Source organism: Hibiscus syriacus, unplaced genomic scaffold (genome assembly GCF_006381635.1).
Source record: "Hibiscus syriacus cultivar Baekdansim isolate YM2019G1 unplaced genomic scaffold, ASM638163v2 tig00112230_pilon, whole genome shotgun sequence".
Lineage (NCBI taxonomy): Eukaryota > Viridiplantae > Streptophyta > Magnoliopsida > Malvales > Malvaceae > Hibiscus > Hibiscus syriacus.
In genome coordinates this window covers 2,383,726-2,410,577 of record NW_024063275.1, presented here as the reverse complement: position 1 = coordinate 2,410,577, position 26,852 = coordinate 2,383,726, and the positions used below count along the sequence as shown (strand labels likewise).

The 26,852-nt window shown below is 34.1% G+C and overlaps 1 pseudogene; it reads left to right on the top strand.

Annotated features, from left to right (window-relative positions):
* LOC120176181 overlaps positions 1–26,049 on the top strand; it is a 31,381-nt pseudogene extending 5,332 nt beyond the window's left edge.
* Positions 26,050–26,852: the final 803 nt, after the last annotated feature.

The window sequence follows — 26,852 nt, the reverse complement described above, 5'->3', positions numbered from 1 at the left end:
ATACTCCTTGGCTTCTAACTCTTTAAATCGTTCACTTGGATCTCATTTCTTGTGAATGAACAAACTTGTCTTTTGGGCCACTCTCGATCATCTTGAAAGTCGTATGAACTTTCTTTGTTTCTTAGATGGTTTCCTTCATATACGTTTGATAACTTTGAACTTGTTTTGGGGACAATGGCTCAAAAACAATTTTTTTACATTCATGAAGAAATGAATATCGATTTGAGAACCCATCATGAGTGGCTCTTTTATCAAATTGACATGGTCGACCTAGCTAGATAAGGCTTGCATTCATGGGCAGTACATCTCACAAAACCTCATTTTTGGACTTGAGTATTAAGAAAGGAACAAGCACTTGTTTTGTGACCTTCAGTTTGCCTCCATCATTCAACACTAAAATTTGTAAGGACTATGATGCTTTGTTGTCTTTAATCCTAACCTTTCCACCATGAAATTACTCGCCACATTGGTGAAAGTACCACCATCAATAACCATGAAACAAAAATTTTTGTTAACATGAAATCATGTGTGGAAGATGTTCTCCATTTGTTCATCCTCCAAAGATTGAATATTAAATGTCTTTTTTTACAACAAAAACTTTATTAGAAGTAGAAGGAGTGGAAACTAGAAACATGGTTAGTATAAAATAAATTGAAATGTGTAAAAGGACTTACAATTTGCTAACACAAAGACCTCTATAAGTCACTCCAAAGAAAAAAGATGGCATTCAATTCACTATTGTTTAACACTGAGGAAACAAATGGCTTTTACTTGTCCTCTATTGATATCCCACACTCAAATGTATTTTTTCACTCTTTTCTACTTTGTGAAGTTCTGAAGAGAACTCACTCAAAACTGTTTCAAGTTTTGGTGTAATGTTAGTGTCAACTACAAAGTTGGTTAAGGTAGGATAGAAAGCAAATATAATTTAAAAAGGTGTCTTAGAAGTAAATAAATAAAAGAAAGAATGGATTACTTACAAAGCAAGGCACTCATAAATTTACTTTCACCACAATTAAAGTCTTGAATGTTTTAGGCTTTGTCATGAATTCCTTGTTGTTGTGGTGCATCCCTTGTTCTTCTTTATGCTTTTCTTTATTGTTGGCCTTCACTTTGATGATTTTGTACTCCTTTGATGAATTTGGAGCCTTCTTTGTTATTTTCTTCTCTTTGGTAATGCACATTTGTTTTTCTTCCTTGTGTTGTCTTCTTTTTCTACTTTGTTGGTAGGACTTGTTGTGCATGTTTTTCTCTTTACCCAATGTTCTGAAATGTCGCTTGATGTAAGATAAATCCTGCCTCGATTGTGGATCTAATAAAAGTGCAAGCACCGGTAATAAGATAGGCTCAAAAAGAATGGCTTGGAAGTTGATGTAATGGTGATTAGGGTAGGCTTCAATGATGAATGAAGTATGCAATGGAAGTGGGCTATTTTGGTGATATGGTAGGCATGGTAGTGGTTTAAGAAACAATAGAAATGGCTAGGTAGTATATTAAGTAACAAGGAAAAACTAGGTTAAAAAAGAACCTAAAACCTTTAGTTAAAAGTATCCTAATGGGTGGTAAAAAAGACTTGGCATGTTGATTATAAAGAGTCAAGAAACAGAAGTATCAATGGAATAGGAAATGGCTGACGCCACAAGCATGCAAACTACTTGATAAGTAGATAGAGTTATTAAAGAACTTTTAAAAGAGGAAAACCTCACGAGTATATTTGATGTACAAAAGGAGATGCCTTACATGATCCAAGGCATTGACTTTTTATAGAAAATGAAAGGGAATGTCGAATAGATACAAGTAGGCTCGACAAAGGCACTTCCCATGAAAGTACATGATTCTTTAATACTTAATTACATCCTTTGATGATTGTTGAAAACATTTTGATATTTTGATATAACAAATTAAGTTAAATGAATTTTAAGATTTTTCCAAATGATTTTCTAAGTATATTCGATATAACTATTCGAATATCAAAACATTACTCCAAATCTTTCAAAGATCATTTTTAATCCTAACTCAAGTGTAAAATTAAGTTTTAATCTTAAAACAATTTCAAAATAATTTTACAAAGTATTTCGAACCATTTCAAAGCCAAAAATTCCAGATTGCTCAGAGGGAACCGATTCCCCCCCAAGGGGATACCGATTCCCCCTGAATGGTTTGGCTCTGAGAATTCCAGTATGCTTGGAGGGAACCGATTCCTCCTCAGGGGGTAACGATTCCCCCTTGTATAACGGTCAAAATATTTGAATTTTACAATTAGGGAACCGATTCCCCATAGGGGTACCGATTCCCCCTCACGCTCCAAACTATTTTATTAATTGTTTTCACACTAAAATAGCTATATTATTTTCTCTAATCATCCCCAAAGTTCAAAAGTGATTCAAGGTGTATTTAAGCAAGCTTATAAGCCATTGATCAAGAACAAGAAACATCAAGCAATTAGAATCAAGAGAGAATCAAAGAGAAAGCACCAAACCTCAAGTTTGAGCATTTCAAGCCTATTTTTCATTCAATATTCATTTTTCTTTCAAGAACACTTATTGTGTTCAATTGTATTTATTCTTGAGTGTTCTTTCTTTGTTCTAGAATTGTACAAACATATTTTCCTTGTGAGGTTTTTCTTGTAAGTTTGCAAATTTGTATTTCTCTTTGAGAAAAGAGTGTTCTCAAGAATTGGGGTATATTCTTGAGGGAGTTGTAAGGTTATCTCTTTGGCCTCAAAAGAAAGAAAAAATTAGTGAATTTGTTGGAAAATCCTTAGTGTGGATAGCTAAGGTAGTGGACGTAGACTTTGGTTGATAAAGTCGAACCACTCTAAATCGCTGTGCAATTTCTTTCAATTTTCTGCAAAAGCTTCCACCAAAATTATTATTGCCAATTCACCCCCCTTATGGCCGATTCCGTCAATCGATTAACTTAACAATTGGTATCAGAGCCTAACTCATTTGAAGGTTTAATCGCCTCTTGATTCGATTCGGGAAGAGTTATATCGATAATCAAAGTCATCAATGGCCTCCGCTTCAAACTTTGACTCCGGTCTCGATTCGATGCCTGTCAACAAGCCTCCTTTCTTCAATGGAGCTAACAATGCCTATTGGAAGAATAAAATAATGTACTTCATTCAAGTAAGTGACATGGGAGCATGTAATGCCGTAGAAGAAGGATACATCAAACCTCTCACTCATCCAAGGTTGTGGAGTGAATGAGAGACAAGAATGTTCCAGCTCAACTCCAAAGCCATCCATATCATTTTTTGTGCTCTTGGACCAGATGAATACGAAAGAGTTTCATCGTGTACAACTGCCAAAGAAATATGGGACAAACTTCAAGTCACTCATGAAGGTACCGATGAGGTAAAGAAATCTAAAATTAGTATTCTAACGCATAGCTATGAAAATTTCAGGATGAAACCAAATGAAGATATCAAAGCTATGACGGATAGATTTTCAATGATTGTCAATGGTCTCAAATCATATGGAGAGATCATTTCAAATGAAAAGCTTGTGAGGAAGTTAGTATACTCCCTCCCAAAATCGTGGCAATCAAAGAAGACGGCAATCATCGAGTCTAAGGACTTAACGTCCTTAACTCTTGAAGAGCTAATTAGGTCACTCCTCACACATGAAATGATGCTTGAAGATGAGGTGGACCTCGACAAGATTGACGAGACACCAAAGGAGAAGGAGAAGAAGAAAAACATTGGAGTTGCTCTAAAATCCACAAAAGATGAGAGTGATTCGAATGACGATGACGATGACGAGGAAATGGCATTGTTTGCCAAATGGTTCAGAAAAATGATGATACCTTATCGAGGAAGAAAATTCAAACGAAATGAAGGCCTAAAAAATGAACCGAAAGAGAAGGACCCAATCATTTGCTACGAATGCAAAAAGCCAGGGCATGTCAAATATGATTGCCCATAATTGAAGAAAAAGGGTCAGTCAAAGAATAAGCACAGGGCTCATGTGGCTACATGGAGCGATGAAGAAAGTTCTGATAAAGAGGAACAAGAAGTAGCTAACTTGTGCTTGATGGCATTTGGGGAAGATTCTAAGGTAACCTCTAACTCATCCGATTTTGATGATTTATCCTATGATGAGTTATTAGAGGAATATAATGGGTTGGCTTCGGATTATGAGAAATTATTTTTAAAATATAAAAATGATGTTTCAAAATTGAAAAATGAAAACAAACTCATATCCAAAACCAACAACGATCTTGAAAGTAAAATCAAAGATTTGCAAATCAAACTAGAAGAGTTTGAAAAGAAAAATTTAGATTTGCAAAATTTACTTTCAAATATCAATGATGATCATCAAAAGAAAATTGATGATCTTAAAACTTCTTTTGATAAAGTTGGAACAAACATTTTGAAAAAAGTGGAAATTCAAAATCCAACTTTGTTAGAAAAAGTTTTAGAAACTACAATCATAGAGGTCCCCAAAGAACCTATAATGGAAAAATCGTTAGAAGTATGTGGGTTCCTAAAGAACTCATTACTACTAAAGATAAAAATATCCTACACAAATGGATACCTAAGGGGACTAGGATTTTGGAAACTAATGAATATGGACCCAAAAGAATTTGGGTACCAAAAATCAAAAATTAATCTATGTTTGTAGGGAAAGGAGCATTGCTACAAGGCACGGGAAACAAATTCAAATTCAGCTTAACGCCAAAAATGGAGGAGAAGTGACTTTTGGAGACAATTCAAAAGGTCACATTGAAGGTATTGGTACAATAGGTAATACCTCTTCCATACAAATTAAAAATGTTTTATATGTGAATGGATTAAAGCATAATCTATTGATTATTAGTCAATTATGCGATAAAGGATTCAATGTCTTATTTGAAATTAATGGTTGTAAAGTCATTGACATTGCATCTAATCGGATTATGCTTGTTGGTCATAGAATAGGAAACATATACATGGTGCATTTAGATTCTTTTGATATGACTAATTTATGCCTAGTTGCTAAGGATGAGCATGATAGTTGGTTATGGCATAGGAGACTAGGACATGCTAGTATGAGTGTTTTGCAACGGTTAGTTCAAGGAGAATTGGTTCGAGTGCTACCTAAACTAAAATTTGATAATGATAAAATCTGTGATGCTTGTGCTAAAGGAAAACAAAAGCGAATTTATTTTAAATCCATTAATAATGTATCAACTAGTAGAGTTTTACAATTGATCCATTTAGATCTTTTTGGGCCAACTAGAACTACTAGCTTGGGTGGAAAACAATATGCATTTGTCTTGGTAGATGACTATTCTAGATATACTTGGGTTCTATTTTTAAGTACTAAAGATGAAGCATTAGAACAATTCATCACGTTTTCAAAAGTAATCCAAAATGAAAAAGGTTACTCTATAACTAGTGTTAGGAGTGATCATGGAACTGAATTTGAAAATCTTGGATTTACTGAATTTTGTAACTCTAACGGTATTAGCCATAATTTTTCAGCACCTATAACCCCTCAACAAAATGGAGTTGTTGAGAGGAAAAATCAAACTTTAGAAGAAATGGCTAGAACCATGTTTTGTGAAAATAATTTGCCAAAATATTTTTGGGCGGAAGCCATAAATACTGCTTGTTATGTTGTAAATCGAGTAATGATTAGGCCAATTTTAAAGAAAACTCCATATGAAATTTTCAAAAATAAAAAGCCTAACATTAGTTATTTTCATCCTTTTGGATGTAAATGTTTTGTTTTAAACAACGGTAAAGAAAACCTTGGCAAATTTAATGCTAAAAGTGATGAAGGAATTTTTATGGGTTATTCCTAAAATTCTAAAGCTTATCGTGTATTTAATAAAAGAACTTTAGTTGTAGAAGAGTCTATACATGTTGTTTTCGATGATAATCCCCTTCTGAGGAAGGATTCTTGTGTGAATGATGATGTAGGTGTTATAAATACAAATGACGTTAGACATGACATTGGAGAACCATCATCAAAGGAAGAAACGAAAAATGGGGAAACTCATGATCCTCTTGAGAATCCAACCATTGAAGAAAGGGAAGTATCTTATCCAAGAGAGTACAACTATGTCAAGGATGGTGAAATTATAGGTGATCCATCCAAAGGGGTAACTACTCGATCTTCTCTTAGAAATATGTGTAATTATGTTGCATTTATTTAAAAGATGAACATTGGATTATGGCTATGCAAGAAGAATTAAATCAATTTGAGAGAAGTAAAGTATGGACATTAGTTGAAAGGCCTAGTAATAAAACTATTGTAGGTACTAGATGGATATTTAGAAATAGATGAAAGTGGTCATATAGTGAGGAACAAGGCTAGACTTGTTGCTCAAGGCTATACTCAAGAAGAAGGCATAGACTATGATGAAACATACGCTCCCGTAGCTAGGATGGAAGCAATTAGAATGTTATTAGCATTTGCATGTTTCAATGAATTTAAATTATATCAAATGGATGTTAAAAGTGCATTTTTAAATGGTTTTATAAAAGAAGAAGTGTATGTGGAACAACCTCCAAGTTTTGAAGATTTCAATTTTCTGGATCATGTTTTAAAATTGACAAAAGCTCTTTATGGTTTAAAACAAGCTCCTAGAGCTTGGTATTAAAGATTGTCAATTTTTTTAATTGAAAAAGGTGTTTCAAAAGGAAATGTTGACACTACATTGTTTTTAAAGAGAAAAGGTAAAGATTTATTAGTAGTTCAAATTTATGTTGATGATATAATATTTGGTTCTACTAATGATGTTCTTTGCCAAGAATTTTCTAAGCTAATGCAAAGTGAGTTTGAGATGAGCATGATGGGGGAGCTCTCATATTTCTTGGGACTCCAAATCAAGCAAAGAAAAGATGTCATCTTCATCAATCAAGCTAAGTACGTCAAGGATATGCTCAAGAAATTTGGATTTGAAAATGGGAAACCCTATGCCACTCCAATGAGTTCTTCTATAAAGCTTGACTTGGATGAAGGAGGTAAATGTGTAGATGTTAAATTATATAGATCCATGATTGGTTCATTGCTTTATCTAACCGCAAGTAGACCGGATAGTATGTTTAGTGTTTGCTTGTGTGCTAGGTTTCAATCATGTCCTAAAGAATCACATTTACTAGCTGTTAAGAGGATCTTTAGATACCTTAAGGATACTCCTAGTATAGGACTTTGGTATCCTAGAGACTCTAGCTTTAGCTTGCATGCCTTCTCAAATGCGGATTATGGAGGATGCAAATTAGATAGGAAAAGCACCTCCAGTACTTGCCAATTCCTTGGAAATATGCTAATTTCTTGGTTTTCAAAGAAACAAAATTGTGTTGCATTATCTACCACTGAAGCCGAATACATTTCAGCTGGTAGTTGCTGTGGACAAGTTTTATGGATGAAACAACAACTTTTTGATTATGGAATTGAAGTAGATACCATTCCTATCAAGTGTGACAATACTAGTGCTATTTGTCTCACTAAAAATCCCATCCAACACTCTAGAACTAAGCACATTGAAATAAGACATCACTTCATTAGAGACCATGTCACTATGGAAGATGTAGTTCTAGAATTTGTTGATACTTTGCACCAATTAGCGGATATCTTTACAAAACCCTTAGACAAGGAAAGATTTTGGACACTTAGGAGAGAATTAGGTTTGACCAACCTATCTTCACTTAGTGTTTAAAATAATTTTAGCACTTTTAATAATAAATGAAAAATGCTTATAATAGTAATTTTTTATTGCATTCATTGCTATTAGTTAGGGGGAGTTTATGATTCTTATTGAAAAATTAATTTTATGTTCAAATATCGTTTAAATATTAGTTTAATTATTTGAACATGATTAATTTTCAATATATAAGTTACCAAAACCACTAGAGGAAATTAATTTAGCTTTTTGAGTGTTTAAAATCGGATTTTAGCATTTTGGTGCAGAGGGAATCGATCCCCCATGAGGGAACCGATTCCCCCCACAGGGGAATCGATACCCCCTGGGGTTCTGGTTATACACGGACAGAACCCTTATTTTTGTTCAAAACCCTTTTCTCTCTTCCGCTGTTCCCTCTCAACTCTCTCCCTATCTCCATTCTTGCCTCAAATCATCAATTTTAATCGGAATTCACTTCAAATATCATCTCCTAAACTTGCAATCATCATTAAAATCGTGCAAACAACATCAAAATCCACTCAATCTCATCCTTCAAGGTAAAATTTTCTAAACTCCCTATTTTATTGATTTTGAACATATGACTTGTTTTAATTAGTTCTAGGATGAACTTTAGATCGGACATTGATTGTTTAGTGATTAGAAACTGGATATTACAACCAATTTCATCAAAAACACAAGAATTTTCCAAATTTTTTTAAAATTTTCGAAATTAAAAAAAAAATTAATTTTCAAATTATTGTGTTTTGATTAAATTATGTTGTTTTTATGAAAACTATACATATATTGTTTCTCAAAACCATATTTTTCAAAAGTTTTTCAAAAACTTTGCCCATTAGGATTGATTTAGAGAATCTTGAAATATTGAGGACTCAATTGAGTTTTGGGATTGATTGAATTGCATACATGTGTTTTCTAAATTGCAGGTTATCAATTCTATTCTGATTTCCTAAACCATGTCCAATCCTAAACGTGCTAGGTCATCATCTAGCCGCTCACACCGTCAACCAAATCCACCTCCAAATCCTCCTCCTATTCCAATTTCTAATCCTAATCCCATTGATCCTAACTTGACTATCAAAAATTCATGTTTCAATCATCCTGGTCCTAGAAATCATCGTTTTTGGTATATTCAATATTTCGACTCTTACAAAATCCGGGAAGAAAGTATTCATTCTCATCAAGCTATGTTAGCTATCAATTTTAAATATCTTCCTCTTTTACAAGAGTGGAAATTTGATAAACTTTTTGACCTTGAACCCATCGTTTACCATCAACTTGTTCATATTTTCTATTCTAATGTCGTTTGTGTTAAAAACCAAACTGAAACCGAAACCATAGGAATTCGTTCCTACCTCCTAGGACAATTCTTATATATTGAATCGACTTACATAGCCAATACATTCGGATTAGATAATGATTGTATTTCAAATGAAAAACAGGTTTTAGGATCTCGTTATAAAAAAAGAGATAGTGCAAGTGTCTTAGACCTTCACGAACGTTTTCTTCATCTAATGATATCTTGGTGGTTTCGACCATCCGGAGGTCGTTATTCTACTCTTAGAGCCTTAGATCTTTGGTGGTTACATTGTTTCGAAAACAATATTAAAATTAACCTACCTCAGATTATTTTTGTTGAAATTGTTGATACCGTAAATCTTGTTCCTAACAAGAAACTTTGTTCATCTCTTGTTTACGGTTGCATTTTGAGTAATCTTTTTTCCAAAGCTGGGCTTAGAGTCGGTCTAGATTCCATTTTTCCCCTTAAGAAACAAATTAACCTTCTTTTCTTAACGAGAGTGGGATGGATTAAGGATAAGGAAACCGGTGAATGGGTTCGATCTTCTGCAAATACTCTGGGAGCTAGTTCTTCACAAGCTCCACCCGAAGCTGACGAAGATCTCGAGCTTGAGCAATTAATGCGAGACATCGATGAAGCCGAAGATGAGCCTGAGCAGCCCGAGGAGCAAGCACAACAAACGCATCAAATGCCTCTATATTTTCAATCCTTTATAGAGACATTCGATTTCCGATATGCTACCATGGATTCGCGCTTTACTTCTATAGAGTTCCATTTATTCACAATGGGAGCTCAACAATTAGAAATTCTTCGAGAGATGCGTGCAAACAATGAAGCAACCAACGCGCGTATTAATGACCTCACTCACGAAATGGCCGCTATGCGAGCTCATTTTCCTCCTCCTGATCCTGATATGTGATTCTATGTTTTGCTTTGAACTCCATACTTATTGCTTTAACTTTTTAAATATTTTGGAATGTTTGAATTTGTGGATTGATTAACTTTGAATTTGTTTGGATTTATGAATGGTTAGAACTTATCGATTTGGTGTGATTAAATTTATTGCATCATTTACTTCATGATTAGATATATGACCAATTTTGCCATTTCACATTAACTATGAATATTGATTATGAAACTAATGGCTAACGTTTCTCTTGCTTGTGATCTTAGCAGCTTAAAATATAATCAATTGGCTAAATGATTCCAAAACCTTGTTTAATTCTTTAAAATGTCTTTTTCATTTAACAAAAAGGGGGAGAAGTGTTAAATGTGTTTTAAATGATAAATGGGAAAAGTGTTAAAGTAAGGGGGAGTAATTTCAAAACTTGATTTCAAAATCTTAAAATACTAAAATGTTTTGTTATATCAAAAAGGGGGGATTGTTGAAAACATTTTGATATTTCGATATAACAAATTAAGTTAAATGAATTTTAAGATTTTTCCAAATGATTTTCTAAGTATATTCGATATATCTATTCGAATATCAAAACATTACTCCAAATCTTTCAAAGATCTTTTTTAATCCTTACTCAAGTGTAAAATTAAGTTTTAATCTTAAAACAATTTCAAAATAATTTTACAAATTATTTCGAACCATTTCAAATCCAAAAACTCCAAATTGCTCATAGGGAACCGATTCCCCCCCAAGGGGGTACCGATTCCCCCCTAAATGGTTTGGCTCCGAGAATTCCAGTATGCTCGGAGGGAACCGATTCCTCCTCAGGGGGTACCGATTCCCCCTTGTATAACGGTCGAAATATTTGAATTTTACACTTAGGGAACCGATTCCCCATAGGGGGTACCGATTCCCCCCACGCTCCAAACTGTTTTATTAATTATTTTCACACTAAAATGGCTATATTATTTTCTCTAATCATCCCCAACGTTCAGAAGTGATTCAATGTGTATTTAAGCCATTGATCAAGAATAAGAAACATCAAGCAATTAGAATCAAGAGAGAATCAAAGAGAAAGCATCAAACCTCAAGTTTGAGCATTTCAAGCCTATTTTTCATTCAATATTCATTTTTCTTTCAAGAACACTTATTGTGTTCAATTGTATTTATTCTTGAGTGTTCTTTCTTTGTTATAGAATTGTACAAACATATTTTCCTTGTGAGGTTTTTCTTGTAAGTTTGCAAATTTGTATTTCTCTTTGAGAAAAGAGTGTTCTCAAGAATTGGGGTATATTCTTGAGGGAGTTGTAAGGTTATCTCTTTGACCTCAAAAGAAAGAACAAATTAGTGAATTTGTTGGAAAATCCTTAGTGTGGATAGCTAAGGTAGTGGACGTAGACTTTGGTTGATAAAGTCGAACCACTCTAAATCGCTGTGCAATTTCTTTCAATTTTCTGCAAAAGCTTCCACCAAAATTTTTATTGCCAATTCACCCCCCTCTTGGCCGATTCCGTCAATTGATTAACTCAACAGTGATGAATAATTAAAGTGATGGTTCGACAAGCCTTTAATAAGCCTTATGACTATTTTTTACCGAATAGAGAGGATGGTTCGACCCTTGGAAGTTTCAAATGAGTGGTCATAAAGGCCTTGGCTGAATAGGTTGGTGTTACTTCACTTTGGCGGCCCAATTAATGGTTGGTGTTGCATTGGACGAACAGTGATAACTTTTGAAGGTTGCACCTAATTTGAATAAACATAGAGTGCACATGTCTTATATGATGCACATGGAAGCCCATATAACATGACTCTTTACAATGTAACAAGCTTCTCCGCACCATGATTTGGTGAGGTCTCGGCCATATGTTGTAGGAAGAATGTATGAAAGGTGGTTGGTGCTAAGGTAGATGCCTAGGTAACAAGCTAGAGTTGTGAACTAGCTAGGTAGTGTAACTAGATAGCTAGGTACCTAGTGACACTCCAGTTGCCTCCAGATGCTCTCAGTTCACAACTCAACTACAAGATCTTCAGCTATTTTCTAGCTAGTCTCAGCTCTCGTTCAACTCCTTCAGCTACTACTGAGATAGTGCCTTATGCTTTGAGCTTCCTTTAGCTAGATTAAGCTATCTTTTGATGCGCACGAGCTAGCATGAGTTTTCATAGGTTGAATGTTTGTTCCATAAGATGTCATGCCATTCCTTAGCTTTCGAAGCACCTATGTGTGACATGAAAACACTAACATTAGTAAAGAAACAATAAAAAAACTTATAAATAGATGTTTTCACCTATATAAACATGTTATTAAGCTATGAATGAATGCATAAACATAAAATGAGCTAAAATAAAAATGTGGTGTATGCATTATGATAAGCAAAGTAGATAATGATCATAATATAAGGACTATAACATGTCATGACTAAGCTTAACATAAAAAACATAAAATAAAGTAAGTATATGATGTGAAAATGCGTGATATACTTAATATGAAGCATAAGGCATGTAATAAATCTTAGCACAACATGGGATGAATGCATGGCATAGAAAAGTAAGATGATCATGGTATATGCAACATAACATAAAGTATGATATAAACTATATGCAAAATAACTATATGAGGAATAAATAATGAAAAGATGTGAAAGATTAGTAAATTCTCCCTGGTCCTTCATCTTTGCACCATAGGATGAGAGCAATATGAAAAGTAGAAGGTGTATGAGTAGGATCACATCATTCACATACAACATAAAAACTTTTAATTATCTTCTAATGAGAATGACTCTATAATTTATCTTGAAATCTTGTCTTATGGAAGACTATTTTCTTATCTAATGAGGATAAATTTGAAAAGTCATTTTTATTATAAGATGAAAGATATCAGGTGAACATCGTTCTGACATCTGTAGAAACATTCATTATAGTTGCATTTATAGATGCACAATTTTGATAGATATTCTTAGAAAGAAAAGATTAAAGACAGTTAGGTTCCCTCATCAAGAAGGAGTAACGTCGTCCTCAAAACCAAGATATATAAAGGTAACTAAATGCCCTCAACATGAAGGAGCATTGTTGTTTCAGATTGAATGTCCTTAAGTGAAAGAGGAAATTATTGGTCTCACTAGAGATCGTTTCTCTTGAAATAAAGTTTGGTATCACTCGAGATCATTCCTTTTGAAAAAAAAAATTATCTCACTTAAGATAATTTCTCTTGAAACAAATTTCATCTCGCTTGAGATAATTTTCCATAAAACATAAATTTGGAGATCGTTTCTCTTTAAACAAAATGTTGTCTCGCTTGAAATAGTTTCTGTTGAAACACAAATATGAAGATTGTTCACTCGAGAATAGATATTTTATCTCACTTGAGATCATTTACCTTGAAATATTTTTATGTCGCTCGAGATTACTTTCTCTTGAAACACAACTCTCAATATTGTTTCTTTAAAAAAAAGTGTCTATCTCTCGTGATTGTTTCTCTTGAAATAAAAATTTTAAGAGTGGCTCTCTTGAAAAGTTTTTATCTCTCTTGAGATCATTTCTCTCGGAATACAAGTTTTAAAGTTATTTCCCTTGAAATAAAAGTTGCATAAAAAGATCGTTTCTCCTCTCACATGAGATAGAATGCTTTCCATGGAAAATGAGATAGGATGAAAACTCGTGCTTTTTTGTCTTTGTCCTATTCTCTTTACATGATAATATACAAATAAGGGCAGTTGTAGACATTCATTTTCACCCGAACATTGAGTCAAAATTTTTATTTTTGTTTCGTGTTAGATTAAGTCAAATAAGTATTTTTAGGTTTATAGTTATAATATAATTAATATTTTATTAAACTTTAAATGCATGTGTTAGTTTTTTTTAGTATAGGTAGTATTTTAAAATTAAAATATTATATATGTATATATATATATTAAATAAAAAATTTATTACTTAGTAAACAAAAACACTAATAATTGTTTACTTTGTGTATGTTGAAGTTAAAATACAGAACCCAAACTCTAATACTCAAACAATAAGCACATCAGTGGAGGCCCACGCGTGTTAACAAAATAATTAGGATATCTAAACCCTAATGGAAATCCAGTCTCCACGCTTACCAACCATTGAATTTAGCCAGATCCAATGGTCAGGTTCATTATATCATATTAGGGTTTCTAAACCCTAAGCATTAGATTAGTCGCTGTCAACATGATCTGGTTGTTAATTTTTCATGAGTGTGATACACATGACGCCCCATTTGCGTGTCTCCACTGCCACGCGCCTGTGTCAGTCATCGAATTTCACATCGTTTCCGTCCTTTGCATGTCATGAAAAGGTGTTTTGCACATGACACCCCACTCAAGAAAAGGTGTTTATTTTTCTTTAGGTGCTGTCGGAACCGTCTTTCGATTGGGTCCTGTAATCGGGTTTCGACTTGGATTAAATGAATTGGAGTCGTCACCGACCACTTTAAAACGATTTTAGGTGGGTCGGACACCATCTTACCTAATCTGCATTGTACCAGAAACGTGTCGGGTTCGGGAGTCGGTTACGATCAAGGAAGGATTAGCACCCTTGAACCGCCCTTTCGGTACCAATTAATTTGTCGGTTGTCTTAGTTGCGAAAAGTTAAAAATTTAAACTTAAATTTAAAAATCCGATTCGAAATACTTACCTCTGATTGATTGGATTTTTTCTAAAAAAGGAAGATCGAAAATGTTAGATAAAAATAAATATATAAGTATTAAAGCAATCGAAAAAAAAGGATCAAAACGAAAAAAAATGAAAAGAAAGTGGCCAAATCAAAAGAGAGGGAAAAACAGTGACCAAATTGAAACATGCGAAAAACACATGGGCCATTCTCGAATGAAACAAATTTGGTGATCATAACGTGAACATATTAAACTCAGGACCCGAATTGAAATGTCAAAAGTTATATTCAGTGACCAAATAGTAACAAATAAAACTTACACTGACCGAGGATGTAGTTTACCCACGAATTAAATTGCAGAAACCCCCTCCCTAAAACGACGTCGCATGGATGGGGTATATATGGCCGAAAATCGGCCCAGAATGCCTCAACCATCTCATTTTTCCATTGCTCTCTCTCTCATAAAACGAGAGAACTGAGACTCTCTCTGGCCTCTCTCCTCAAGGCGATTTCCGGCCGCCACTCCGGTGGCCCTCGTTGCTCCTACCGCCGCCTCGGCCGCCGCGAGCGACGGCCGAAAAACCAAGACTCACCCCAAACGCTCGTCTCGCCGCCCCCAACCCAAAACCGAAACCTAAACAGTCAAGAAATCCACCCACCGGCGTAGATCTACGCTTAAAGCTTCGACTTTTGCCTTTCTCGTCGGTGGCTTTTCGACTTCCAGTGTCCGTCGGGGCTCTGGGTAGCTTACTGCTGTTCTTTTCTTTATTTTTGTGTGTATTTCTTTGAGGTTTGCTTTGATGTTTGGCTGCTTTGGTTCATGTTGGTTTACTGTTTTTGGTATTTTGCGGTTCTGTTGGTTCTCGATGATTTTCTGGTTTCGATCCTTTGGTTTCTGGCCGTTTGGTTGTGGCTTGATTCTGTTGGTGTTGTTCTGTGGGTACTGTGGTTGATGTCTTACTGTGATGGCTCCGATGGTTCTGCCTAGCCTCCGATCATTCCCCCTCTGCATGCCTCACCCGGGGCTTTTATATCCCCGGTGTTTGTTGGTCTGGTCCCGAAATAAGGGCGTTCGTGGCCATTGTGACCGGTCACCCCGGGATGGGTCAGTCCCAGGGATCTCGGCCGGTCGTTGGCACTGTTGACCGTCTGTTTCACGTGGCTCTTGGTTTCCCGGGTTGTGCGACGCCTTGACCGAAACTGGATGTGAAACCCTAATATTTCTGCTGGGCTGGTTCAGGCCCGATTGTTGGACTTGGACCTGTTATTTAAACCTTAAATGAGATAAACGAAATAAATAAATAAATAAATAAATATCAAATAAAAAAAGAAATAAAAAAATATAAAAAAATATATTTTTTAAAATTATATTTTATATATGATTTTAAAAATGGTTTTCAAAACCATATAATATAATATATTTTCAAAAAAAATATTTTAAATTTATATATATTTTCTAACATGTTTTTGAAAAACTATATAATATACAATTGTTTCAAAAATATTTTTTCCAAAATAATATATTATATAAGTTTTCAAAATGATTTAAAAAACTATATATTATATATTTTTTAAAAATATTTTCAAAAATTATATAATATATAATTTTTTAAAAATGTTTTAAAAACTATATATTATATAATTTTCGAAAATGTTTTAAAAACTATATAATATATATAGTTTCAAAAAAATGTTTTAAAACTATATATCATATACGTATTTTCAAAAATCATTTGTAAACTATATATATAAATGTATATATAAAAAAATGTGGACGAAAATTAGTGTCTACAGGTGCGTTCGGTTCACAGAATGTAGGATTATCAGTGGGAATAAAAGATTACCAGAGAATAAGATTACTAGAAATGTTGTATTTTGTGTTCGGTTGATTTAGCAGGAATGTAAGATTATCGTGTTTGGTTAAAGGAATAAAAAATTATTGGAATGTATATTTGACTAAATTGTCCTTATTATATATTTGTATAATATTTCAAATTATAAAATATTTATATATTTTCTTTAAAAAATTAAATTCATAATATTTATATAATTTTGTTTACAAAATTAAAAATATAAAAAAGGTTTAATGGAATGGTAAAAAAAATTTAACTCCTTAACTTTATATAAAATTTTAATTATAGATTTTTTTTATAAATCTAAATTAATTTAAGGATAAATTTATAATTTAACATTCGTAGAATTTTTATTATTCAATGACAAAATAATGATATTTTTGAAAAAAAAAAAATTAAGGGCATTTTAGTCCAAAACGTCGGTAATGTTACAATACCTAAGGAAATGGAGGTAATGACATTCCCGGTAATATACCTCAAAAAATCAACTATTGGTAATAAAACATTACCGGGAATGAGATTTCCGACCAACCAAACATGGGAATGTGGGATTCCCATCCAATAAGAATCTCACAATCCTTGAACCAAACATCCCCTTAGTGCATATCAACGGTGATCGGTGTGATAGAGCCCGGCGGAGCTTCCACCAGAATTTGGATTCATCATGATCCATGAACTCTGGCGAGGAGACGAGATGAGATGAGAGAATTCTTTCAATTTTTTATTTCTAAAACAAGAGAAAAATGACTTTTTTTTTTTAATTTCAGCCTTTTATAGCCCTAAGGAAACAACAATGTGTGGGAGCCCACATACAAAGCTTTACATGACGCCATTTTGTTGATGACCCGGGTGCTTTGGGTGATGTTGAGACTATTTATGTCTATAGTCCTCATTTGTTTTATCACATTTCGATTTGATCCTCCATTTTATTTCTAATATTAACGGATTGAGTACGTAGATTGTATTTCTTCTATTTTAGTCCTTATTTCTAGTAAACTTAGTTAATACAATATTTACATTTGAAGCATTTATTCTCCTGTTGATTTTGTTAATTTTTTATTTTTATTTCCTTCATTAAAATTCTGTTTATTTAATTTATACTTTTATTTTAATTTCCTATCTATTTGCATGTAATTAGTAAATTGATTTACTTTCTATATATCTTAAAATTTAATGAAATTAGTTTTAATTCACTTTATTATATATACTCAATAAATTTTGATATCACATCATACGTTATGCTTACGTACATGATCTATATTATATTATTACAGGTATTATATATATTATCACATATTATACGTATATGTTATATATTGAGTAAATATATTTTTGCACTTTGTCTTTATATTTATAATATATATTTATTATTATGTACTTATGTTATATGTAGTTACTATGTTCAGTGTTATATATACTATTAGTATTATATATACTGAGTGCTTATATTTATTGTTCTATATATGTATGCATTTTTATTTATTATGTTTGTAATTTAACATTTTTAATTTTTTTTTGCTTAGTTTTGTCCGTTTATCAATCTTTAATTCTCTTTCCAAATTGGTTTAATTTTTACTTCAAATTAGTTTGTTTTTCCTAAAATTTTGTCCTCCTTTCTTTTAGAGTCCGTTTATTTGGGGAAAAACAATTTACAGAAATTATTTACCCCTTGTTTGGTTATTGTAAAAGTGGTTGGTCAAAGAAAAATATTATTACGGTCAAAGGAAAATAGCCCCCTTATCGCGTAAAACAACTTACGGTCTGTAAAAGAGTATGTCATTTTTCAGCTTCACCCTCAAACCATCATCAGTATCAACCCTTCATATCCAAAATCATCAAAATGAATCCATCGCCCAAACCCCTAATCCCGCAGACCCAAGCCTTTCTTATTCTCTAAAATCGACCTCGACCCGTCGTCAGCTGTCGTTCCTATTTTCTTATGAATCAAATTCACTGAAATCAGCTAATTAAGTTTGCTGATTATTGGAGAAAACCCTATCTTGAGATAGTGGTAATTAATAAAATAAAAGTAGGAGAAGCTCCCTCCCCCATGGCTTTAGCTCCTTCCAAGATCTATGCAAGTTCCCCTTCTTTTAACTTTTATCTACATTCACATAATTGTGATCGATTCCTTTCTTGGTGTTTCTTTTGTTTTGATAATTTTATTACTATTTGTTGTTGCATATGATGTTAGACTTGTGGTAGTTTTGCTAGACACAAACCCATTTTTCTGGAGTTCCTCTTCGGTCTCTTTCTTTCAGTTTCTTTCTCATGAAATCTCTCTTTTATCTATCCGAAAACCCCTAAATTAAAGCAAACCAAAATGAAAGATTCATTGACTTTTTCATTTTATTGATCTGTATGTTGGTGTTTGTTTAGGTTCTTGCATTTTTTAATGCAATATTGACTCTGAATCAACTGAACCAAGTTGTGGTTATAGCTACTGGATATAATTCTTCTGACTATATATTTGATTTGGCTTTGGACTTGAACCAAGGTTTTGAGAATGGGAGAATGCCTGCTATGAGCTCCAGCTTGTTGCAAAAGTTAGAGAAATTTCTCATTAAAGATGAGCAGTTGAGCAAGGAGGAACCTGAAGGAAGGATCAAGTCTTCCCTTTTCTCGGGGTCATTGTGAATGGCTCTTTGTTGTATTCTTTTTGGTGTTTTAAGGCTTCATTACTTTATTTTTTCACGGTAAACGTAGGTATTTTAGAAAATGAATGGGCTTATAGCGGTAGTAGTGTTATAGAGTCATGTAAAAGATTTGGTTGTTTCATAATCATACCTGACTGATATTGTGTGTACAATTATTATTCAGCTGCATACAAATGCACGTAAAACAATGGCATTGGTTACATTTGCCCGGACTTTGTTAATCAGTTCTTTATTAGTTGTTCGATATAATCAGATTTTAATAGATATACAGAGAGTGTTTCATTCACGAGCCCTCCATCCACATCCTCGAGTGAGTCTCTGAATAATTGATTGCTATTTTGATTTATTTTCCAAACTCAATATGAATCTAAAAAATGTCTACTTACCAATTATGCAGTTGATTCTCATTGTGAAATTCTATCTTGTTAAGAGATCGAATGCTATTTTCATTTGATTGATGGTGCACTTCTAAAATATATTTGTTTAAGTGAATTAGGATAGATACAATTGTTGGTGCTGAAGTGCATGCTGGATGATGTAATTCCCTTCTTATTCATCAAAAGATTAAGAGTGGTTTAATTTCAAACAACTTGGAATAACTATATTCTAACGGAGAAGTAAATGAAGAGTTTCTGTGGGTTCATGTTGGAAAAAGAAAAACACTAAACGTGCATATTTTGTAATTAGCTTATGGTGGCTGATTTTTATGTATTTTCTTGTTTAGTTTTTACTACTGTGTTCCATAGTATTTTACTAACATTTGTTTGCAGATCTTATGCTTGCAGGGATCACCAGATGGACCTGAATAGTAAGTTCTTTTTCTTTTTATGGTTATTCAAACTTTCCACCTCTCGCTTTTTGACTCCAGAAAGATTTTTTCTTTTCAGATATGTTGCAATCATGAATGCAATATTCTCTGCCCAACGCTCTGAGGTAATCAATGTTACATCCAATATTTCTTTCTCATTGTTTCAATATATATTTTTCCAATCCCCCCAATTTTCCTGTTTTATTAATTTGGCAGTTCATTACCAACTCAATTAAATTTATAGTGACTTGAAAACTTTAGATGATTAGTTGCGAAGTTAAATATCATTTTCTTTCTACCAACCGTAGCAGCTGTTTGGATTTTTTTGTGATTTATGTATAGGGTATCACAATGACAGCTTCTAGTTGGTTAAAGGGTCTTAACCTTGTAGTGGAAATATAATTGTTTTCATTCTACCATAGCTATCTTGTTTTCAAGTATGATGATTTGCATTATGTTAGTAGGTTAAATTTGACAAATTTCATTTTTTTAGTTTGGGACTGTTTTTTATTATTCTTGTCGATAATATCTAAATTAAATATTAGATAGGATCAGTTTTAATTAGATAGAATCAATTTTTATTCTATTAGTTATTAGATAGGATCATTTTTAATTAGATAGAATCAATTTTTTATTCTATTAGTTATTAGATAGGATCATTTTTAATTAGATAGAATCATTTTTATTCTGTTGCTAATTTTATGCATCTTTTTATGTAAAGTTGTTACATTGTAAACTCTATTTAAGTCAGCCATATTCAGCAGAAATAAACACGATTTATTCGGAACAAGTTTTTTCCGTCTTTATGGTGTCAGAGCCAAAAATGGCCAAACCCTACGATGATACCTCTGGTATCGACTCTATGAGTTCTACTCGCTCACCTTCAATTACCCTAAACACTGAATCCTTCCAAAACATATCCATCACTTCTCACAAGTTGAATGGAAATAATTTCTTACAGTGGTCACAATCTGTGAAACTGTTTATTCGTGGCCGTGGAAAATTCGGCTATCTCTCAGGTATCACTACGAAACCTGTCGAAGAAGATGAAGAATCTGAAAGATGGTAGGCAGAAAACTCGATGATTATGTCTTGGCTCATAAATTCCATGGATCCGAGTGTAGGGAGAACTTATCTCTTCCTACCTACTGCTCATGACATTTGGAATGCTGTGAACGAGACCTATTCTGATCTCGGGAACGCAGGACAATGGTTTGAACTAAAAACTCGGTTATGGAGGCTAAAACTCGGTTATGGAGGCTAAAACAAGGAGAAAAAATTGTCACTCAATACTACACTGAACTCAAGACCTTGTGGCAAGAGGTTGACATGTTCAGCAACTACGAATGGAGTTGTGCTAAGGACAGGGCTCTATTCCAGAAGATGGTGGAAAAAGAACGCGTCTTCGAATTCCTTGTCGGCCTTAACAAGGAATTGGATGAAGTCAGAGGGCGCATTCTTGGTCGTGAACCACTACCAAGCACAAGAGAAGTCTTCTCCAAAGTCAGACGAGAGGAGAGCCGGCGGACAGTCATGCTTGGAGACCACTCACCAAATCCCACCGAGTTTTCTGCCTTGTTCTCGGGTCAGCCACCACGTCGCAACGATCGTCGGAACGACAGAGATCGGCCAATCTGTGAGCACTGCAACAAGCCGGGACACACTAAAGCCAAGTGTTGGAAGCTACACGGGAAGCCAACCGATAATTTTTCAGCCAATCAAAATTCTCGTAATGCAAAGGGATTCCATGCCTCATCTGAAGATGCTTCTGAAGAGCCGAAACCTGCCTCAGAACTGTCTGCCTTCAGCAAAGAACAGCTAGAGCAATTGTATCAACTAATGAGTTCTCATTCCATATCCAACACTCCTAACCCATCATCTTATATTGCCTCTTCATCATTAGCCCAGAAAGGTACATATCCTACAGCTTTCATAGCCGGTTCTAAATCAAACCCTTGGATCATAGATTCAGTGACAACAGATCACATGACCGGTAATTCCTCCATATTCTCATCTTATTTTCCTTTATTTGGTAATCTGAAGGTAAAAATTGCTGATGGCTCTCTAACCTCTATAGCTGGAAAAGACTATCATTATTTCTCCATCTCTCACATTACTAAATGTCCTACATGTCCCAAAGCTCTCTTGCAATCTCATCTCTGTTAATCGTATTATTCATGATTGCAAATGCATTGCTACAATAACATTTGCTGGATTTGAATTTCAGGACCCTTGTTCGGGGAAGATGATTGGCAATGCTAAGGAGGTTGATGGACTCTATCACTTGGTCACGGACAATCCTTCAGATAAACAAGTTCAGAAACCGAGATGCTTTACTACCTTGTCTTGTGAGAATGAAATAATGTTGTGGCATTATAGGTTAGGCCATCCTAGTTTTAATTACTTGAAATATTTGTTTCCAAATATTTTCAAAAAAAAGGACGGTTTTTCTTTTCAGTGTAAAGCTTGTGAATTGGCAAAACATCATAGATCTGTTTATCCATCTTTAAAGTATATACCATCAAAACCTTTTTCTCTTATGCATAGTGACATTTGGGGCACTTCACGAGTAAAAACAGCCTCAGGATCTAGATGGTTCATCACATTCATTGATGATCACACTAGAGTCACGTGGATTTATTTACTAAAAGAAAAATTCGAGGCAGCAAGTGTTTTCAAAAATTTTCACTCACTGATCAATACTCAGTTTCAAGCAAATATTCAAGTTCTTAGAACCGATAATGGTCGAGAATATTTTAATGCAATCTTAGGTGATTTTTTGAAACAAAAAGGAATTATTCATCACAGTTCTTGCGTTGATACTCCCCAACAAAATGGAGTTGCTGAAAGAAAAAATAGGTATTTATTAGAGGTGACTAGGGCTTTACTGTTTGCTATGAATGTTCCTAATCGTTTTTGGAATGAAGCACTCTTAACAGTGTCTTATATGATAAATCGAATGCCTACAAGAGTTCTTAATTATAATACTCCTTTGCAAGCTCTAAAGAATATGTTTCCTGAAAATAGATCTTTCACTGATTTAACACCTAAAATTTTTTGTTGCATTGCTTTTGTTCATATACACGGCCAAAATAGAGGAAAACTCGATCCCCGAGCACATAAATGCATATTTCTAGGTTTTCACCAACACAAAAAGGGTATAAATGTTTTGATCCTAAATCTGGGAAGTATTATGTGAGTATGGATGTCACGTTTTTTGAAAAACAACCTTTTTTTGACAAAAACTCTCTTTCGGGGGAGAATGACTCTGAAATGAGTTTTTAGGAACAAACATCCTTGCCAAAATCGGTTGTAAATAGCTCAGTGGAACCAATTCATATTTCCGTAACTAATCCTAGGATTTCACAACCTATAAATTCACAACCTCGTGAGACTCATGTAGAAACCAACTTGGAACCACCTACTGAACTTCGTGTTTATTCTAGACGAATGACTCGACCAAGTAATGTTCCACCGGCCCCCAAGGTATGCCAACCATCGGACTCGACTATGGTCCAAGGTACGACTTCTTTCTCCTATTTCTTCTCCAAATTTAGAGCCTTCTACAGAATTCTTTGAACCCTAGCCTTGCGCAAAGGTGTTAGATCATGTACCACAAAACATCCAATATCCAATTTCTTATCTTATAATAAACTCTCTCCAGATTTCAAAGCTTTTTCCACCAGGATTATGGATGATGCACTACCTAAGTCGATACATGAAGCTCTAGAAGTTCCGAGATGGAGATAGGCAATTTTTGAGGAGTTAAAGGCCCTGAAGAAGAATGACACGTGGGATCTAACTCCTTTACCTGAGGGGAAACGACCTATAGGCAGCAAGTGGGTGTTCACCATCAAATACCATGCAGATGGCTCGGTCGAGAGATACAAGGCAAGACTCGTAGCACGAGGCTTCACTCAGACATACGGCCTTGACTACGAGGAGACCTTCGCACCTGTGGCCAAACTAAACATCGTACGTGTCCTACTCTCACTAGCCGCCAATCTGGATTGGACTCTCAGACAGTTTGATGTGAAGAATGCGTTCCTAAACGGTGAGCTAGAGGAAGATGTGTTTATGGAAGTTCCTCCAGGCTTTGATGAATTGAAGAAGGATGGCAGGGTCTGCAAGCTAAAGAAATCCATTTATGGATTGAAACAATCTCCGAGAGCCTGGCTCGAGAGATTCACGAGAGTTGTGAAACAACATGGTTACACTCAGGCCCAGTCTGATCATACTATGTTCTATAAACACAATAATGGTAAAATTGCTATTTTAATTGTGTATGTAGATGACATTGTTATGACAGGAGATGACATAGTAGAGTTGGAGTCGTTGAAGAACTTCTTATCCAACCAGTTTGAAGTCAAGGATCTAAGACAACTCAAATATTTCCTTGGAATGAAGGTGGCTAGATCCTCAAAAGGTATAATTATCTCGCAAAGGAAATATGTCCTCGATATCTTGAAAGAGACCGGATTACTCGGATGTAAACCAGTGGTGACTCCTTATGATCCGAATCAAAAACTCGAAAAAGAAGATGGTGCTGAGCCTGTGGACAAGAATCGGTATCAGAAGCTGGTGGGGAAACTGATTTATTTGGCTCATACGAGACCAGATATTGCATTTGCATAGAGCTTGGTTAGTCAGTTTATGCATTGTCCCTCAGAAAAACACTCCAAGGCTGTTTATCGGATTCTTCATTACTTGAAAGGGAGTCCTGGTAAAGGAATCATGTTTTCGAAGAATGGAAGTCGAAGAGTGGAGATCTTCACTGATGCTGATTGGGGCGGAAGTTCTACAGACAGAAGATCTACTACCGGTTATTGCTCCTTTGTCTGGGGCAACTTAGTTACTTGGAGGAGCAAGAAGCAACTAGTTGTCTCTAGAAGCAGTGCGGAGGCCGAGTTCAGAGCCATGGTGCAAGGAGTATGTGAGTTGTTATGGCTTAGGAGGATCTTGGAGGAGCTGAAGGTTGAAGGAGATAAACCGATGAAGTTGTATTGCGACAACAAATTGGCAATCAGTATTGCTCAGAATCCTGTACAGCATGACAGGACCAAACATGTCGAAATAGATCGACATTTCATCAAGGAGAGGCTGGAAAATGGCGATATCCGCATACCGTTTGTTCCATCATCAGAGCAGCTCGCCGATGTTCTCACCAAGGGACTGTTTACTACGATGTTCGAAGGATTTCTGTCCAAGCTGGGAATGATCGATATCTATTCTCCAGCTTGAGGGGGGTGTCGAGAATATCTAAATTAAATATTAGATAGGATCAGTTTTAATTAGATAGAATCAGTTTTTATTTTATTAGTTATTAGATAGGATCATTTTTAATTAGATAGAATCGGTTTTTTATTCTATTAGTTATTAGATAGGATCATTTTTAATTAGATAGAATCATTTTTATTCTGTTGCTAATTTTATGCATCTTTTTATGTAAAGTTGTTACATTGTAAACTCTATTTAAGTCAGCCATATTCAACAGAAATAAACATGATTTATTCGGAACAAGTTTTTTCCTTAATTCTCACTCCCTATAAACATGAATACACACATGATATGACTAACTGGCTTGTTTATTATTTTCTTTTGTATGTGTAGTTTGTCTTGCTTCAAAAGTGTTCATGTCGCCAGTCTTAATTAACTGGCTACCTGTTGCAGGTTCCTATAAACTCTTGTTAAATAGGTGCACAAAATTCAGCCTTTCTGCAACAGGTATGACACCTTTAGTAATGCTCTCTTAATGGCATTATGCTGCAAACAGATATTGGTCTTCCTCTCTCAGTTCTACTGATACTCTGATGCATGGGAGTTTTACTTATACTCTTTGATGCATGGGAGTTTTAGGCTTCTTACATAACTGGTGGTGTACACCATAAGCCGCAAAATTTGGATGGGCTGTTTCAATATCTTATGGTATGTTGTTTTTCTCAAACTGGTTTGTAATTTGAAATTTTGATTTAAAATCTTGCTTGTTACCATCAATTTCCCCACTCTGTACCGACTGATGAGCTTAACTTGATTTCTTGACATACGTTTAATAGTACTTGTTCATGATGATTGTACCGTGTAACCTTTTGCATATTGTTAAAGTGTCTTTCTTTATAAATGTTCTTCGAAGTGCATTTGGTTGATGAAAATTTGGGCAAATTATTTTATTAATATGTTATTGGCCTTCCATGCAGACTATCTTTTGCTACTGACTTGCATTCTCGCAGTTTCATACATCTTCCAAAGTCAGTTGGTATAGATTTTCGTGCCTCATAAGTTTTCATGCTCTTATTGGTTTAACTTTAAACCATGTAATGATTTTCATACATCTTCCAAAAACCTGTTCATGTAGGTTTTCGCGCCTTTTAAGTTTCAATGCTCTTATTGCTTTTAACTAAGTGCCTAAAAATACATTCATATTCTATTTCAGGTTATTGTGATGTGAAGCAAAATGGAGCATCTCAAACTTATATTTTAAGTTTTGAATAATCATTGTTTAGTTCTGTGTTTTGTTCATACAATAACATTTTCAAGTTGAATTTTTAGTTTGGATTGCATCTTTCTGTGTTATTGTTTTACTGTTTGGATAATATCATTTTCTCAATTTTGTTCTAATATTGGATTTATTTGGTGTACTTATAGAAATAAAACATTTAATTTCAAAATTTTATAAAATACAATTTTATAAAAATAACTTAAAAAATTTTAAAATGTAAATAACAAGAAAAATATAAAAGTGTATACATTTTTACAAAAAAAAGACTCCGTAAATTGTTTTCAGAAAAACTAACCAAACAGTATAAAACATTTTACAATGTAATATCCAAACAATGTAAAATGGTTTTTGGAAAATATTTTCCGAAAATGTAATTTATTTTATAGAATTCATTTTTCGAAAATTGTTTTCAGTGAAACAAACGGATTTTAGTTTTGACCGTTTGTTTCAATTTACTTTTAATGTTCTTAATTTATTTTTTTCCTTAAGGATACACGTTATTAATGCTATGATTTCCTCCTTATTTTGCTTATTTTTATTTCCTTAATTATATTTATTATTTTATAACCACCGATATCTAA